At 44.1% G+C, this 16,757-nt stretch overlaps 1 protein-coding gene across 3 annotated transcripts in view; it reads right to left on the minus strand.

The window, feature by feature from the left end:
• Positions 1–16,757, minus strand: part of ccdc85cb (coiled-coil domain containing 85C, b) — a 56,945-nt gene that overhangs the window by 37,346 nt on the left and 2,842 nt on the right. The window lies entirely within an intron of this gene.

Consider the following 16,757-nt stretch of genomic DNA (forward strand, 5'->3'; position numbering starts at 1 on the left):
TAATACGTGAGGGCCGTGTTTTTTCAATTACTTTTTTCTTTTCTTTTATTTAATTTTTTTATTGTATTAAATTGTTTTCATTTTCCCAAAAAAAGAATGAAAAAGGTTATCGAAAAAACACGGCCCCCTCGAGAATATTGATAGTGATCTTTGATTTTGTCCATATCCAGAATCAAACTGGGGACGATGCAATTATATGGCCTACGCACTATCCGGTTATCTCCTGGCACGCCCCCACCTCTACAGTACTTCCTTTAATTGTCCTCTTACGGGACGCCCTGTCGCATACTTAAACAAGGCCGATACCCTCTGTGTGTACGCCACCTCTGCCCCACTCTCTTAAACCCCTTTAAGAGAGAGAGAGAGAGAGAGAGATCTTGGTTTCACACGGTGCGTATCAGACGCAGGACTACGTGCCGTGGATTTTAAAAGACCAGCAGGCAGAGATCCTACTGGATCCGTCTCTTCAAATCATTTTGATGGAAACCCCACCAGACTCAAGGCCATGTCTCAGAGAGAGAGACTCAGTAGTGCTGGAACATCAATGGGTGTGCCCCCTGTTTTGGAGACTGTGAGAGAGCAAGAGAGCGAGAGGGCGAGAGAGAGAGAGATAATTCATCAAAGTTGGTTCACTGCCAGTCTGGGTCTATAATACACTGAGTGAAACTGTGAGGCACATAACAGGTGGGCTGAAGGACTCATTGATTATTGTAACGCCATGGCTAGTCTTATACTAAGGCTGGCCCCAAACGTTCGAAGGTGAGACTTAAAAGAATGTAAGGCAACATGTACAGTTCTTTAAGTTGAATGTTAAATGTCACCGTGAGTTAAATGTTCTGAAATAGAAACTTTAAAATCAGACCTACGTTTTTTCAAATTGATAAGGAAAGAAAAGTTTTTGGCAAAATTTGGGTCAAAACATTGGTAATAGGTGGTCGACCCAAAAATCATTGGTCGGGCTCTAATGACTGTTATAGCTTGGAGTGTGCTTATGACATCTTGTAACCAACACTTCAAGTAATGTGTTACAGACTTTCCTACATTTGCAAATGGATGGCCGAAAAACACTCTGTGTTCTTTTGCTGAAAAAAAGAACAGAAGCTGAGCAAAGCGGCGTCAAGAGGGAGGCAATTGTGCTGGAGAGCCGAGAGATGAGCCGGCTATAATTGGCTGTCAGAGTGTCATCTCCCTTCAGCATGTGAGTGAGCAGAGGCTGATTCCCTCTGAGGATGAATAACGGACTTGATTCGCCTCATCTGATGCCTAACTCGGCCTAGATCTACAGTATATGGCGATGCAGTACGACCCCACATACTCACAGAGAAACTCTGATATGATAACCATATTCCTGAGGCGGCCACTTTGCTCTTACACCATCTTCAGGGTTTGAAATCCCCACCCCAATGGGTAGGGGGAGATGTGTTGGTTTGCAGAAATGTTTTTGGTGTCAAACTCTCCTACTAGTAATCTTTAGTATTTTATCTCTGCATCTCTACTTTTGCTACTTTGACTCAATATTTTCTTATGTGCTGTAAGTGATTTTTCCCCTGTTTACGTAAGTGTTAAATGGCTATATATTCCCATAGCAATCATTGCTATAGTGTTTTTTCAAGAACAGGGGTCTCCCCATCTCTCTAGCTCTTTACTAAACAGAAAATACACACATTAGGTCGGAAAACCAGTCAGGAGAGGGGGCTCATACAGGATAAACACTTAAATTAGAAGTGAAAAAACAAATAAATGAGAAGACAAAATGTTGATCTCTAAGAGAAGCTGATAAATGATCTGTGTGGGATGTTTTTCTCTCCTAATTGTATGAAATTTGTAACCCACTTGAAAATGTGTTTTCTGTTTACTAAAGAGCTGGAGAGATGGGGATACTGAACAAACACTCTATAGTAATGATTACTGGAATTACTGGAATCTGAATATAGCTTTAACTTTTTAAGAATAAACACACAAATATCACTTATAGCACATTTAAAGCTGCACTCCAAAATGTTGATGTATAACATAACATTTTTATTTTAACCCCATGAATACCCGAGCGTCCCTAATCTGTGGCAAACGTTGGGCCAAAATAGCCAATGTGCAACGCGTTGTGAGCTTGTAGATCTATAGTCTATTTTCAGGCAATAGATTTGGCATGGAGGGAAAAAACAAGCAGAGCAAGTATAGAGCCCTAGGAATACCCTGGTCAACCCAGTAGATAGGGTCAAAGTGGTTAACCAATCTGTATCGTACTGGTACAATGTTAATACAGCACACTATAATCTGCAGTGGTTGGTTCCCTAAGACACCTACTGGTTGACAAGTAGCACCGTCTGAAGCTTATAGTGCAACAGCTCCGCTGACCAAGCGTGGATGCCTTCTTTGAAGAGTGGTAGAAATTTGGTCTCTCATGCTGGAGGCCCGGCTTCTAATCCCCAGTTAGAACATAAACACAGAGTTACGGACTGCAGCTTTAAGCAAATCAACTGGATTTCATCTCTTCCATTCTCTGCCTTGTATCATCAACATCCATTAATGGATACCATACATGTGCTTCAAAACTCTCATGAAGCAAATCCTTCTTTGCACTCTTTCAACATCGCTCACTTCCATCCTTCATCCATCAATCTATCACATCCCGCTTAAAAGCCAATGCTGTGGCAAGACAGAGTGGCTCCAGAGACAAGCAGCGGCAGCCTGCGTGTGACCAGACGTGATCTGTGTGCTTCTGCTCAAACCCAGAGCTGTCTCCGATAGTGGTTAAAGAGGATGGGGGGGGGGGGGGGGTCTGAGGGGGCACAGTAACTTCTAACTTCTAAATAAATGCATGCCGCGTGGACGTCCCATGACGCTCACCCAGCACGAGGAACGCTAGCTGCCATGACTGCAGTCTAGCACTGCAACGTTGGAATACATACAGTACATTGCAAATGAAATGAGGACAGAATGCATTTCTACAAGGTCTCCCTCCCTCCCTCTCGCTCTCTGTCTCTCTTTTAACATCTCTTCATCTCTTTCTCTTATCATTCAGAAAAGCTCCCCTTTCTGTGAGCCTGTATTTTCACGTTATTATCGGCTTTCACCTAAGCTCTTTACAATGGCCATGCAGTCACATCAGAGGGATCAAACAATCACCAGGGCATTACTGACGGTAAAGGGGGGAGGGGGGGGGGTGATTGATTTTGATCAGCCAATATCATTTACACTCAAGCACGGGTAAGTGGGATGTGGTGGCCTTATAGTTGTTTCTTTTTTTATTGGAATTTGGAAGAGGCGCCAGATTGTCACTGTGTGTCATAAACTTAACTAACTCACAGATAACTTCAAAGTTGGTGAATGTCTACCATGTTCAACCAGTGTCATTCTTTGAATCTGTGGCATATGGCAAGGTATGTGCACTGCACGTATATAATACAGCTAGTAGTGACATCTCTCTAGATTCTCTGGCTATCTGCACTGTAGTGTCTAGTAGGGGTGTAACGGGTAGACCAATTTTTACCGAACCGTTTTGGTACAGGGTGTTCGTACGGTGCAGATGTGTACCGATCTGAGTGCAAAGCAGCAGACTCGTTTTGCGTGTGAATACAGGCTAGTTCAAATAGCTGAGCTCCCACGCGGAACATAAAGACTGGAGTGCACTATACGCACAGCAATGGCATTTATTATTTCTCCGATCTGATCTGAATTACCAGAAAAGGGCTGTTTAAATGTCAAGGGAGCTGTGTTTACATCACCCTCGTTTCCGCCCCCCCCCTCCCCCAACAGCAGTGATATTCACATTTGTGTGGTTCCATTTCTAATGAGTTTACAAGTTTGACCCGTTACCACACCACCAAAACACTGAATCCATCTTATCTTACCACTTGTCTTTCTCAGACTGTTGCTGTAACGAGAATACAAAGTGTTCCCAAACAGGACACGTTAAGCCTGATATCTACTTCATCGTATGGCGTGTCACGTGTTGACAATAGTAAATCTACAAGTTCACAATCGCATCTTGACACACATAATGTGTCACGATGCGACAGTTATGAGCTTGTAGATCGCCTCTTTTTGATGACCGACATAGAAAGTATAAATTAATGACACCAAGTATAAATTAATGATAACGGGTGTCTTCAAGTTCTTGCTTCTCATTTGTATTGGCGACCATCATGGTTGCAAATGAGACAGGCTAGATCCTCACACTGAAGGTTATAAATGTTTAAGGCTGGAACCCCTTTTGAGAGGAAAGTACAATGGAAATGCTTTATATATATTTTGGTTAATGTATTTAATAATTGTATTTATTGGAGAAGTTGGTAGTTTGCAGCGGTATTCTATTTTATTTGTATGCATTGTTTTTTAATTAAGTTTCATTTAAATTACAAAAATCATAAATGGTTGAAAGGACAAGACATTTGACTTTTTTTTGTCTCTTACTGTACCAAAATTGAGCAGAACCGTGACTTAAAAAACATTTAAACCCTATATACTTAGTTGACTAGGGTCCCCCAGGGGCTCTATATACCTACTATCTTCAACGAAAACAGCATCTCTATAAGCTCACAACACATTGATTGCGTTAACATCTTGTGAGCTTGTAGAGACGCTATTTTTCGCCGAACTTCGCCCCCAGAATAGGGACCCAAAATTCAACATCTTCCATACACGTACTGTCTACTCACTTCCCATTCTACTGAGAGCCCAGGAAAGCTCACCTCATTCCCAACAGCGATAGAGGAGGACGTTTGTGGGCATGGCACGCAAACTGGCAGGCTGCATCAAGCGCAAACAAACATGCTCACAAGAACACACACACACACACACACACACACACACACACAGCTTTGCAAGTCTCCTGACACTACATGGATTACAGTGCCTTGATAAGACCTTTGAATGGCTGTAGTTTGTGTCTAATGGAGTCCCAGAGCAGCACCAGATCTAGAGCTGGGTGGAGAGCAGCAGTCTGAAAGACTCCTAATACTTCTCAGACAGATTACTGTAACGCTTGCTTTATACTCTGTCATGCGAGGGTGTAGCTCGCTATGAGCGGCTGATCTTCAAGCTCACAAAACGTTGCATCGAGCCACGTTGAGAGCTTGTAGACCGGTTATTTTCGGCGAGCGACATCGCTGCCGAACGACCAAGTATAAAGTAAACCAGGCTTCGGACTGCCTAACTGATGATCATGCACTGGAGCAGACAAAGTCCTCTGTCCACCAGGATTCCCCTGGCAAGCTCCACTGTTTACTTTCCGGTCAATCTGCTAAAGTGGGCCCTAAATGTTGGAAATCTATCCCCAAACAGCTAAGAAAATAACTATGAAATTACCCAAATTAACTGAAATAAAAACAAAAATAACTCAAATAATAATTTGGTGAATAAAGTGTTACTTTAATCAATCTGTATAGTAGAGTATGTCAATACAATATAACTAATACAACGGCGGTGGTTGGACCTCGTCTCCCTGCTCTTCTATCAAGTCATTTCGATACTGTCGTCAGATACCCCCACTACTGGTTGAAAGAGGTCTTGCATGAAATTCAAAGTGAACTATCTCGCCTTCCCAAACAAGCTCTCCGCTACAGCTCAACAGTAGACATTTCAGCGCTTGTTTGAATCCCTGGTAGGAGATGAGTTAGTTTTAAAGACAACCACCCCGCCAGTGCAATGGAAGGGAACCAAACAACCTCTGCAAATGCTAATGTAGTGAAATGCTGAGGGGAGGTTTTTTCTACTTGTACTAATGAACAGTGTGAATAACCCCCCCCCCACCCCCCCCCACCTTTAATTTAGTTATTTGCTATGCAGTCAATACTAACGGCCTCGATTTTAAAGAAAGACCCCCAACAGATCCATTCAGTTCAGAGGGACTGAATGGGTATTTCACAGTTCGCGCGCACACACACACACACACACACACACACACACACACACACACACACACACACACACACACACACACACACACACACACACACACACACACACACACACACACACACACACACACACACACACACACACACACACACACACACACACACACACACACACACACACACACACACACACACACACACACGTCTCAGTAGACAGATGGCCACAGCATTCTTGATGCCAAGAGGGATGCGAGGGTTGTGGGGGGGGGCTCCACAGCTTGACCCCCCAAACTCCTAACCTCCTTCACTGTAATGAAGAAGACCCTGACAGACCACTAATGATGTACCCCCCCCCCCCCCCCCAACACTCCGCCAACCAAAGCAAGACTCCAGCACGCACGTCTCAACCTGGACCTGAAGGTCTTTCCCTTGATCACAATTTCTTTCTGACATTCACACACACACACTGTCTGATATCACTCTCCCGCACACATGCACACACAACTGGCAATGTGCATGCAAAATGCACATGAACTACGCACAAGCACACAGAATCCCCCCTCTTCCCAGCTGAATCAGCGCACGGCTGGCTTTTTTTCCCAGGCTTTTCCAGTAACACAAAAAACGTTTTGACGAGAAAAGGTCTGCATCGAAGCCCAGCCCAAGGCAAAACTGAAACATGCCCCCCCCCTCCTCCCCAAAGTATCCCAGTCCAGACTTGGCAATGGACAGACGGAGAGACGACTGCACTGGGCCTGGCCTGCAAAAGGAAATTAGTTGTCAGTGAAGCGGAGCAAGGTTACCTAAAACCGCTCCGAAAACACTTCCCAAAAGATGGAGCAACAGTGTTCAGGCTCGGACAACTCACTCCAGATGTTCCGATCGCTGCACAAACTCAAACACATTATCTCATCCATCTAACTGGGAGGGGCAGCCAGTCACATTCTTCTCTCCTGTGCCGGTTATGCTTAGTGGCCTGATGCGGCTGAGTGGTTACATTTGACCTCTGGTTTGATTTGCGAACTTGTGACCGTCTATGGTGACCATCTGGGCTTGGCATCGAGCCTGATCCAAAATGATAGTCAACTAATCACACTATTTAACAAAGCTGTATGTGCCGCACGTCCTTTCTACAGACACATCGACTGTTCCAAGAAAATGAAACACACCATTCACACAGTTTACACAAAATACATTTTGCCTTTCAAACAGAAAAGAAACTCCTGCTCTTTAACTCTGGCATCCCTATTTTCAAAACTTTCAGCCAGGCAAAGCATGAACTAGAAACATTTGGGCTCCCAACCCATATTTTAAAAGACTCCGAGTGTCTAAAAAATAATAATCGATATCAGTTCAAGTCAAGGTCAGGGACAGCTGACAGACTGTGCTGTCTAAAACGCAGCCAGGGTGAAGCCACATGCTGACTCCGGTCTCCGATGATAGTGATGACCAAAGTGAAACAGCTGACGGGCAGAAAGTCCAGATGAGCCCTCGCCCCATCTCGGCCTCCAGAGGAGCCGCTAAAGAGGACGTCGGTCGAGGAGTTGCTGACTTCTGGCGACCCCTGGGACTGTGTCCACCTAGTGAAGGTTGTGTTGCGCAGACAGAATCAAACTGCTGATGCTGAAATTTACAGCGTGGGGATGAGGTTTTTGTCATCGTGCCACATACTGCAATCCGTCAGTGCACGCACACACCTATTTTTTGCCTCTTCATCAACTATTTGCATCTCATAAATGACATACTGTAGATCAATAAGGTAGCTGCCAGGCTTGCTGTGCCACTCTTATCAAAATCTTGTATGGTCAGCAAAGTCCAGGTTCAGAACAGGACAGAGGACAACACGAGAGACACTCTGACTCTCTCCGGTGTCTGGACTTAAGTTATTGAAAAACCTTCGGAGACACGGTGCCGGGTTCCCTACGCCAATTGATTGGTCGGGGGCCAATCTATAGCTGATTCAGTTTAGATAAGACATTAGAGGCCAAATATTTATTGGGAGCGATGGTGTGATCTGTGATGTAGTGTCAATGGTTTGACTTTGTGATCAAAGTGCTCTTTGATTCTTTCGATTCTCAGTAGGGGGAGCATGTTTTTTTTGGTTACATTTAGTTTAACTTAGGTTATCTTAACTAATGTTAGTTACTGTAGGGCACAGGGTTAGTATGGTTATGTTATGTTTAGGCATATAGTGTGATTAAAGTTATGGTAAGGACAGGGAGGGCATTCATACTGGGTTGGAAATTGCATACACGCAATCTAAGGCCACCTCAAACCTCTTTCAATAACGCCACAAGCTGTCTCTCCTGCAACCACATTTAATTAACTTCTTTATCTTTTATCTTGCGCTCATGAACTTAATTTGTACCCGTTTTCAATGTGAACCACACCGCTTTCATGGGAAGTATTCACAGAGCAGACAGAAGAGAAGGGAAGGTGCTCAATGACCTAATGACTGAAAAAATATGATATATATATATATTATATACACACCACACCCTTCTTGTTAATGCTATTTGGGGACAGCAAGCAGTACAACACATACACGTGTGTGCACGCACACACACACACACACACACACACACACCGACATGCAGTCACTCGCATGCACAGTTGACCTCACTGTGGCTGGCATCATTGTGCACGGGTCACCCGCCATGCAGGCCGACCATGCCCAAACCCAACCCTCCAGCCCCCCATCTATCCTCTACTTCCCTCCGCATCAGTGACTCTGAGGCCGGGCCTGGGTGCCGCGCCGTGCACTCGCCCGACTGACTGATCATTGTCGTTGTCTAGGCGACTGAGGGACCCAGCCCCTTTAGCAGCAGCCCACTGCCCAGTGATCAGGAAAGAATGGCACGCATTTAGAGAGGGGGGAGGGCAGAGAGAGCGACAGGCAGGCAGGCAGACAGACAGATAGATAGGCAAAGAGAAACACACCAGAGAGAGATACTGTAGAGAGGGGAAAAAAGGACTCAAACTGCCAGAGTCCCTACATCCTTTGAATGACATGATAGACAACATTTCTATGCAGCCCATAGAAAGATGTTGTGAAACAAAAGAGCTTATACAGAATTAGCTGCCAGCATACATACAGTACAGTATAGCTACGGATTACCACTGCACAATCTGTGTTCTATCCAACTCTCACCATGCGCAATGATCACCTCCAGTAGTACATCGAGTTCATTAGAACATCTAGGTCAACATAAACTCTGCACTGACTAAAGTGATGCAGGTAGAAATGCTTAGTTAACTAAACAAAACAAAAAAAAGCAGTTTGGCATATAAAAAAAAACACATTTATGGATCAACTCATCAATTTGCATACCAATATAGCATCTGATAGAGCATGGAGGAATTCTAGAAAGACTGCAGGCCATCTGCAAATTATTGCTGTGACAATTTTAAAGGAGCAAAGCGTTTATATTTTACAGTGTAGGATCAGGCCAGCATCTATATAACCTCATTCTGTCGGGACGAACAGTGCGCTGCTGGGAATGAACACGAGCGGACAGCAGATCAGACAGCCGGTTCAGAGGGGATGTGGAGAGAGGGAACGATGGAGGGGATAATGGAGATGTAGACGAACACACGCGGTGATAGAAGCAGACAGAGGAAGAGATGGAGGGAGGTGGAGAAAAAGGGGAAGATAAGACTCCTCGTCTCCTATAGAGAGTAAGGACGGAACGAAAGAAAACTGTGAGGAAGGAAATGATAAACGGATAGAGAGAGAGGAGTCAGAGAGGGATGGGTATGGTGGGGGTAGTCCCCTTCACTTTGTTCCACTTCCTCTTTCCTCTTCCTCTCTCCATGCATTTGTTTTCCTGCGGCTGCACTAAACGCAGAGACCCATTTTCGCATTTGTTTTTACCAGGAATGTGGGGCGTCCTGACAGGCTGGCTTCTCATTGACAATACACAGCTAAGAGTTACCCCTGTGGCTGTCTCTCTAAAGAAACCCTGTGTGTGTGTGTGTGTGTGTGTGTGTGTGTGTGTGTGTGTGTGTGTGTGTGTGTGTGTGTGTGTGTGTGTGTGTGTGTGTGTGTGTGTGTGTGTGTGTGTGTGTGTAACTTTCTGCTCCATTATCTGCATTATCAGTCGGCCTCACACTGGCAGGCAGACAGGGTGCTGGGAAACGCAACCCAGAAAGTGTTAAAGAGAAACACAAACAGAGGCAGGCCATCCCATCTCTGCCACACCCCTGGGGAAACTCTCAACACAATACCTGATACAGCTCAGTCGCTGCAGCCATTCAGCATGAACTGGATTTCCAGGGTTTCCTCCAAAGACGGAAGAAATTAGACGGGAGAATTATATCAGCAAAACCTTTTTTTGCTGAGATAAGCCATTTAAAACGTCTGCCTTGTGTGACTTCGCACAAATGAATCTCTGTATTAATACTTCATAAAAAAGATATTAGAAAGAAAGTCTGCCTCATGTCAGAAGTTGGTGAAAGTTAACTTCAACAATCCCCATTGAAATTGTTTCATCCAGGTCTTTGTCAGAGGTTTTATGACTTCAAAACTAACTGAAGGGCAAACAGTACTGTCTCTGAAAACTAAGCCAACAAGCGCCTTAGGACGCAGACACGCAGACTGTTTCTATTGTGTCCACTAACAGGATATCAGCAAGAGAAACATCCTATTCCTGATAGACGCCCTTTTTTAGCCCCGCTGACACTGACTCCACCGCAGCGGAGAGGAAAGCAGCATTGTGCTGTTGATCCGCTGGTTTCCTTTGAAATGTGAACACTGCCAACACAGAGTAACCCAAGGCTGACTTTTGCCTGCCTGGCTGTGTTTGATTAGTTGTTTGTTTTAGCGGGGCGTAAGCGATATTGAAAAATCACAGTCTTGCAAGACAGAACAACTTATAGAGGGCTCCAAACGAAAGTAAGCAGCAATTTTAACCCAGTAGATAACGAACGACTAAAACGAAGCTACTTAGCCATTGCTTCAACTTAATGACTAATGTTAGCAACACAACAAAACAAAAGTTTCCATAGTTGCACACGAAAGTGAAACTCTCCACCCCATGTTGGGGTATAAAGGTCACTCACTGTGGCGCCTCATAGGGCTAACACACACACAGCCAATTAAACTGCTACTAAAGTGTAAAAGTCACATCTTTAAAACAGACTCTAGTTTATGACTTCTCAGTGAGTCTAATTGGGACAAATTTGAGCCTAATTTGTGCCTACGACTACGTGGTTGGATTTATGGGCTGATTCAACAGAGTGACTAAATGTAGGAACCCACACCGGGACACAGCACAATTCCACAAGGTCATTGTGAGCACTCTCCTTTGATGGTCAAAACTAAATACTGTATATACCTGCCTGTGTCACACTAAAGCCCCTAAACCTCATTCCTCTGTTTCTTTCTGAGGGAGATTGCAGCGACTTGCATATCAACGACAGACTCCATGGTAACGCAGTTAGAAAAGTAATATGGGACAGAGGAGGGGGGGGGGGGGGGGTGGGAGGGTACTGTAAGAGCTATCCATCAGTGTCATTTTAGCCCACGGTCTCCTGTGTTCAACAGAAGTCACTGTAGGACCGCATTGAACATCTCTCTGGCCTGTGGCATGCACGTGCATGTTTACACGCACAGACACATTAATGCTGGGCTTTTCATTGACTACTTTCGTTCCCTAAGCCTAACATAACTCTCACCCACTAGCCTAACCCCATTTCTAACCTGAAACCTATAAATCCTAATCCTAAAATAGCCATTTCGAAAAGAGAGTAGCTTCAAAATGCCAACAGCATTCTATCCCTGCAAGGACATGTGTAGGTTTCGCGACGAGGGGTAGGCTGCGACCCCCCAAAATAATATTTGAACTGGGGACCCCCACCCTGACAAGCACTTGTAATTTCACAAGGCTCGTTGTGAGCTTGTAGACCGGCTATTTTCACAATGTTTGCCTCTTGGCCTATTTGATATTAAAAAGGTCTTAAAAGTTATTAAATTGTAACTTTATGTGCAGATAGATACCCTGTATACACGTATACTGTATGTTGGTTTGTTATACTGTTGAGTGAGAAAACAATGTTGCACATTAAGCTAATCATGTGAGGACCCTCCAAAAATAATTTGGGGACCCCCAGTTTGGGAACCACTGAGCTAGAAGACGAGTATATATGAGTTCATTTAAGTTCAATGAACTTCAGACTTTTGCTGGTGCCTGGTTTCTTAAACAAGTATGACAAATAACACGTATTACCCTGCCAAAGTTGTTTATTGTCCACAACCAAACTAGAAAGCCTTGAATCTAAAGTTTAGAATCTCAACCCACAGCTTGAGAAACATGACTTAGTAAACTATTGGTTTGAGAACAAATGGGTGCCAGGCCTGTTTCTTTTGGTTCCAAAGCAGTACGAGTGGTAAAATATGGTTATGGTTATTCCAGGTCAGCTTTTCTTCCCGCTTATTTTGTTTGTTTCCCCCAAAAAGAATGAAAGGAATCTTTGCGGAACAGTCTGCATATTTCAAACACCTCAGTGCCAGAAACACTGTCCGTCCCTGAGTCCTCTGTGGCTTCTGGCAGTTGGAAGGCAGGGGAATGTGTGAGGTCTGTTTAAGGTCAACAGGCGTTTACAGAGAGTCTTTATCAGCTCATCTGTCTTACATTATGTCAAACCAGCACGTTCGCTTGGCTAGTTACCTGTCTGAAATGGTGCTGCTGAACTCGTATTCTACAGTCGCTCATTCACAAATTGTACAGCGATGGTCGTGGGGAATTTTGTGTCACTCTGTTTTACTTAAATATAGCTGCTAAAGTGTGTTAGGCAGTGGGTAAAGTGCTCCTAAACTACAGGCTATAGTATCCATATTTTTTCCCCTTCACGTGAAAAGTCGTGAGTCTAAGTTGCAACTTAGTCCGATCATATATCTTCGCTACGCTCAGGCCAAGCCACACCAGATGTCAAGTTTTCTCTACAGGGCAAGTGAAGCCTCTGTGACAGCGTCGTATTTCAGTGGGTCTTTTGACTGGAATCGGGTTCCAGGACCACCGAAAGTGAATGCAGACATTGAGACATCTGGAAACGGAACAAGGAAAAAAGCCCTAATGTAGCTTATTAAAAACAGCAGCGCTCTGTGTATATTATGTACTGTGTTGAGTCACTTGTTAAAAGTCACGCTGGGCAGATCGTACAATAGCATTACATACTGTATGAGCAAGCACACATGCACACAGCCCAATGGATGAGAAATGCTGGGGTGGGGCTAAGGCGGGGTCAACCGTGTCAACGCGCAACAAATTAAATTAAAGAGAGTGCAGCGGGATGTGTCCAAAACCCAACCTCCTCTTAGCACAATATACGGCCCCCCAAACCTCCCAGCCAACCCCCTACCACCATTCAGTCACTCCCCCAACACTACCAAGCCACTTTGAGGGTCTTTTGTTAAGCTCAGTGTCACGTCCCTCTCCCTTTGTGAGTGTGCATGTGTGCGTGTGCGTGTGCGTGTGTGTGTGTGTGTGTGTGTGTGTGTGTGTGTGTGTTTTGGGGCGGGGCTTGGAACTTGGACTTTTTTGGGAAGGAGAAAAAAAAGTGGGGTGGGTTGTGTATCCATCTCAAAAGATGGTGGATAAAAATAAAGCATTGAATAAAAGGTGTGAGGAAAGTGTATACAATGAAAATTAAAACCACAGCTAATAAACAGCCTGGTGCCTTTATTTTGAAGTAAGCACCAACCCCCCCCCCCCCTTTTCTCACTAGCACCCACACAGATGCTGTTCAATTAGCACTCGAATGACGATTCTTCAGTTTGTCTGCTAAATACCCACGGGAATCACTGGCATTTGGGCCGCCGTGTAGCCTGTCTTCTCGACCCCACATCGGACAGCATCTGTATAAAACCTGAGCTCCAAACATATGTCACCCCAGCAGGAGGGGGGATTCAATGTTTCAACATTTTTGGTTAATGTTTTAATGGATTTTTTTTGTGCCTAAAATGGCAACACAAAACAGGGTTAAAGTGGTTAAATGTACGGTTATTCATTTAAGTGACGGTCTTACCCAGAGAAAGTGAGCAGATGGTAAGGGTTACAGTAGGCCAGATACAGTAGGCCATTATTTTACATTTTTTTACAATGCTAATTATGCAGCCGATGTGCACTGAGTTTTTTCCACTTTCAATACTTGGCGTGTCACTGTCATTATAGGCAAAAATGGTGAAGTTTTCATAATATTTCAAGAACAGCAGATCTACAAGCTCACAAAGCGTCCCGGTGCAATGCATTGCGTGCTTTTTGAACATTTTGGAATAGGGCTTAAGTGGTTGAATTAAGTTAAGTTCTGTTTATGCGTTTATTTTTTATCAAAAAGTATTGTTTATATGTATTTATTACGTTAAATGTTCTCAAACAAGAAACTTTAATCGAATCAAAGTTTTTGCACTTTTTGACAAAATAAGGTCAGAACATCGGCAATCTGTGGTGCAGTAGTTTCGAAAATCACGATCAGATTCGTCATCGAACCCAAACATCTTGCATAGCTCTATGCAGACGTGTTGCCTTTTGAACCAGAGATTTACAGTTATGGGCCAGTATCTCTGGATACTAGACTACAGCCTCTGTTGCCCAATAATAGAGGGTTGGAATATTAGGTCCTGTAAGAACAATCGTGCAGAAGCCTGGTCTGCAGAGTTCCAGACACAGGCTGGCAGACAAATAAAAAGCTCATCAAGAACTCTGTTGATGATTCAACAAGAAGAATGAGGCAATGGTGGTTTGATTTGGAGCGTGTGGATGTCCTTACAGCGCTGTGGTAATAATTTATAGCTCACGCGCCCAGCCTGTGCACTCACTTAAGTCTCTTTTTGTTGTGTTTTGTCCTTCAGTTGGTAGTTGCAGTTGCCAGCTAAGCTTTATTCCCCCTGTAGAAATTGTTTGCTCATGCAAAAGCTTGTGTTTTTGGGGGCGGAATATAGATGGCATCAGTCTCAGTGTAGTTTGTCCTCAAAATGAACCCAATCTCAAGAGAATGGGGCTTTTCCATTGCCAGCTGAGTGTGTGTGCGTTCACCCTTCACAGCATCTATCTGAATGTTGACAATGATGAACACAGAGCGCTAGAGCTTCAGGGTCACACAATGTCACACGAATGACACCTCTAGAGAACTAGCTGATTAGAGATGTGATGGGCCACTAGTACCTGCACGATATTGCTTATGTATGGATGCCCAAACACTGCCCAGAAATTGCCACAGATGCCCCAGAGCAGAGCAGCTCCAGGCACACAGACACACTCACACACAGTGACCCTCTCATAGATGGCCAACCTCTTGCAGAGCCACACCGTACAAATCTTCCACCTGGTGAGAGAATTTTGGTTTTGCTAGCATGATGAAACGGAATTTAACAGATATCAAACAGATCATGGTGAGTTATTGGTCCATGTGCTGGCTAAACTGAGGCTTAGCGTGCTACATTCCTGTTCCGTTCATCTCTCTCTCTCTCTCCTGAAATGGGGACATTGATTTCTGGTCCCGTGCAGTGCATACATTTCTTTTAAACGACACATGGCTCGTGTGGCCCTCGTGCTCCTCCACAGCTGAAGACAAAGACAATAATCAGTGGACAACTCCAAAAATCAATTTCCCTGAGCCCATCTAAAACCAATTAAGATAAGCCCTCTTCCTCAAGAACCGCAAGAGCAGTGACCTAAATCACAACAGATTCCTCTGATTGGCGAGTGAGGTATTGAAAAGGCCACTTAAGGATGCTTTTGTATGTGTGTGTGTGTGTGTGTGTGTGTGTGTGTGTGTGTGTGTGTGTGTGTGTGTGTCATAAGCACCCCAATCAAGACTTAGTGGTGACTGAGGATAAGCTGAGACCTCGCTCTAATCCGTAGCATTTATTTTCATCAGCATATGGTGTTTGTTGTCATCACGGGCCGGCCTACTGTACGATCTTCAGCCATGACCATCCATGCGGCAGGATATTAGGCCTCTAGCATGTCTGTGTATCCGTCTACTGCAGACAGAGCCAGAACAATATAATGGGTTTGGCCGACGTATCAGCAATTATTAGACTTCATTATTGGCAATTATAATATGCATCGTTATTGGCAATTATAATATGCAGCCAATGTTTTGTGAGCGTTAAACACTTTCAAAGTATCATCCCTATTGTGGGCATGTCATTACAGTAGAAGGTTTTTAAAAGTTTTCAAAAAATTGCAAAATAGCTGATCTACAAGCTCAAAACACCGCTACATATGCTGTATCCACTAATAGTCATTTGTTGGTGTGGGTTTATGGAATTGTCAGCTTGACAAAACAATAACAACAATGCAGTCTGTCATGTATCACTTCATACAAGGGCTCCAAAGTGCAGGACTCATGGGCACCTTGATGGGTCAAATGTTAAGCAATGTGCCAGTGCTGAATTCCAAAGAATGGAAAAGATGTTAGAGCAGTGTATCACCACAAAACAAAGGGCCAACCTCACTGTATCTCACACAGGGGACAGGGGGGCAGCAACCACACTGAAAACTCATTTGTAAATGAGATTTATAAATGTTGCAGTGCAACACTGAGGATTTCACTGTGTAAGCATTCGTGCCAGACAACATTCCAGTGTGCCAAATCTCTCCTGCCAATCATCTTCGACTGACATTATGAACTCAACATGAGATAAACATGTTGATTTCAACAGGGCTCCAGACTAACTTTTTACACCACTGTCCCAGAACCGCCCCAAAATACAAATTGAACAGTCCCAAAATTAATGTAATCAGTCCACCCAAAAAAAATCAAAATGTATAAATATATTATTATTTTCAGCCAAGAAAAAAAAGGCCAAACACATATTCTTAATGTATGTCCCCGGGACGTCAGGGTGCCCTTTAGTCTCGAGCCCTGTCACACCTGGGCCACCAGGTGACTGTG

The sequence above is a fragment of the Gymnoscopelus microlampas genome (genome assembly GCF_963454915.1).
Source record: "Gymnoscopelus microlampas genome assembly, chromosome: 16".
In the NCBI taxonomy this organism is placed as follows: Eukaryota; Metazoa; Chordata; class Actinopteri; order Myctophiformes; family Myctophidae; genus Gymnoscopelus; species Gymnoscopelus microlampas.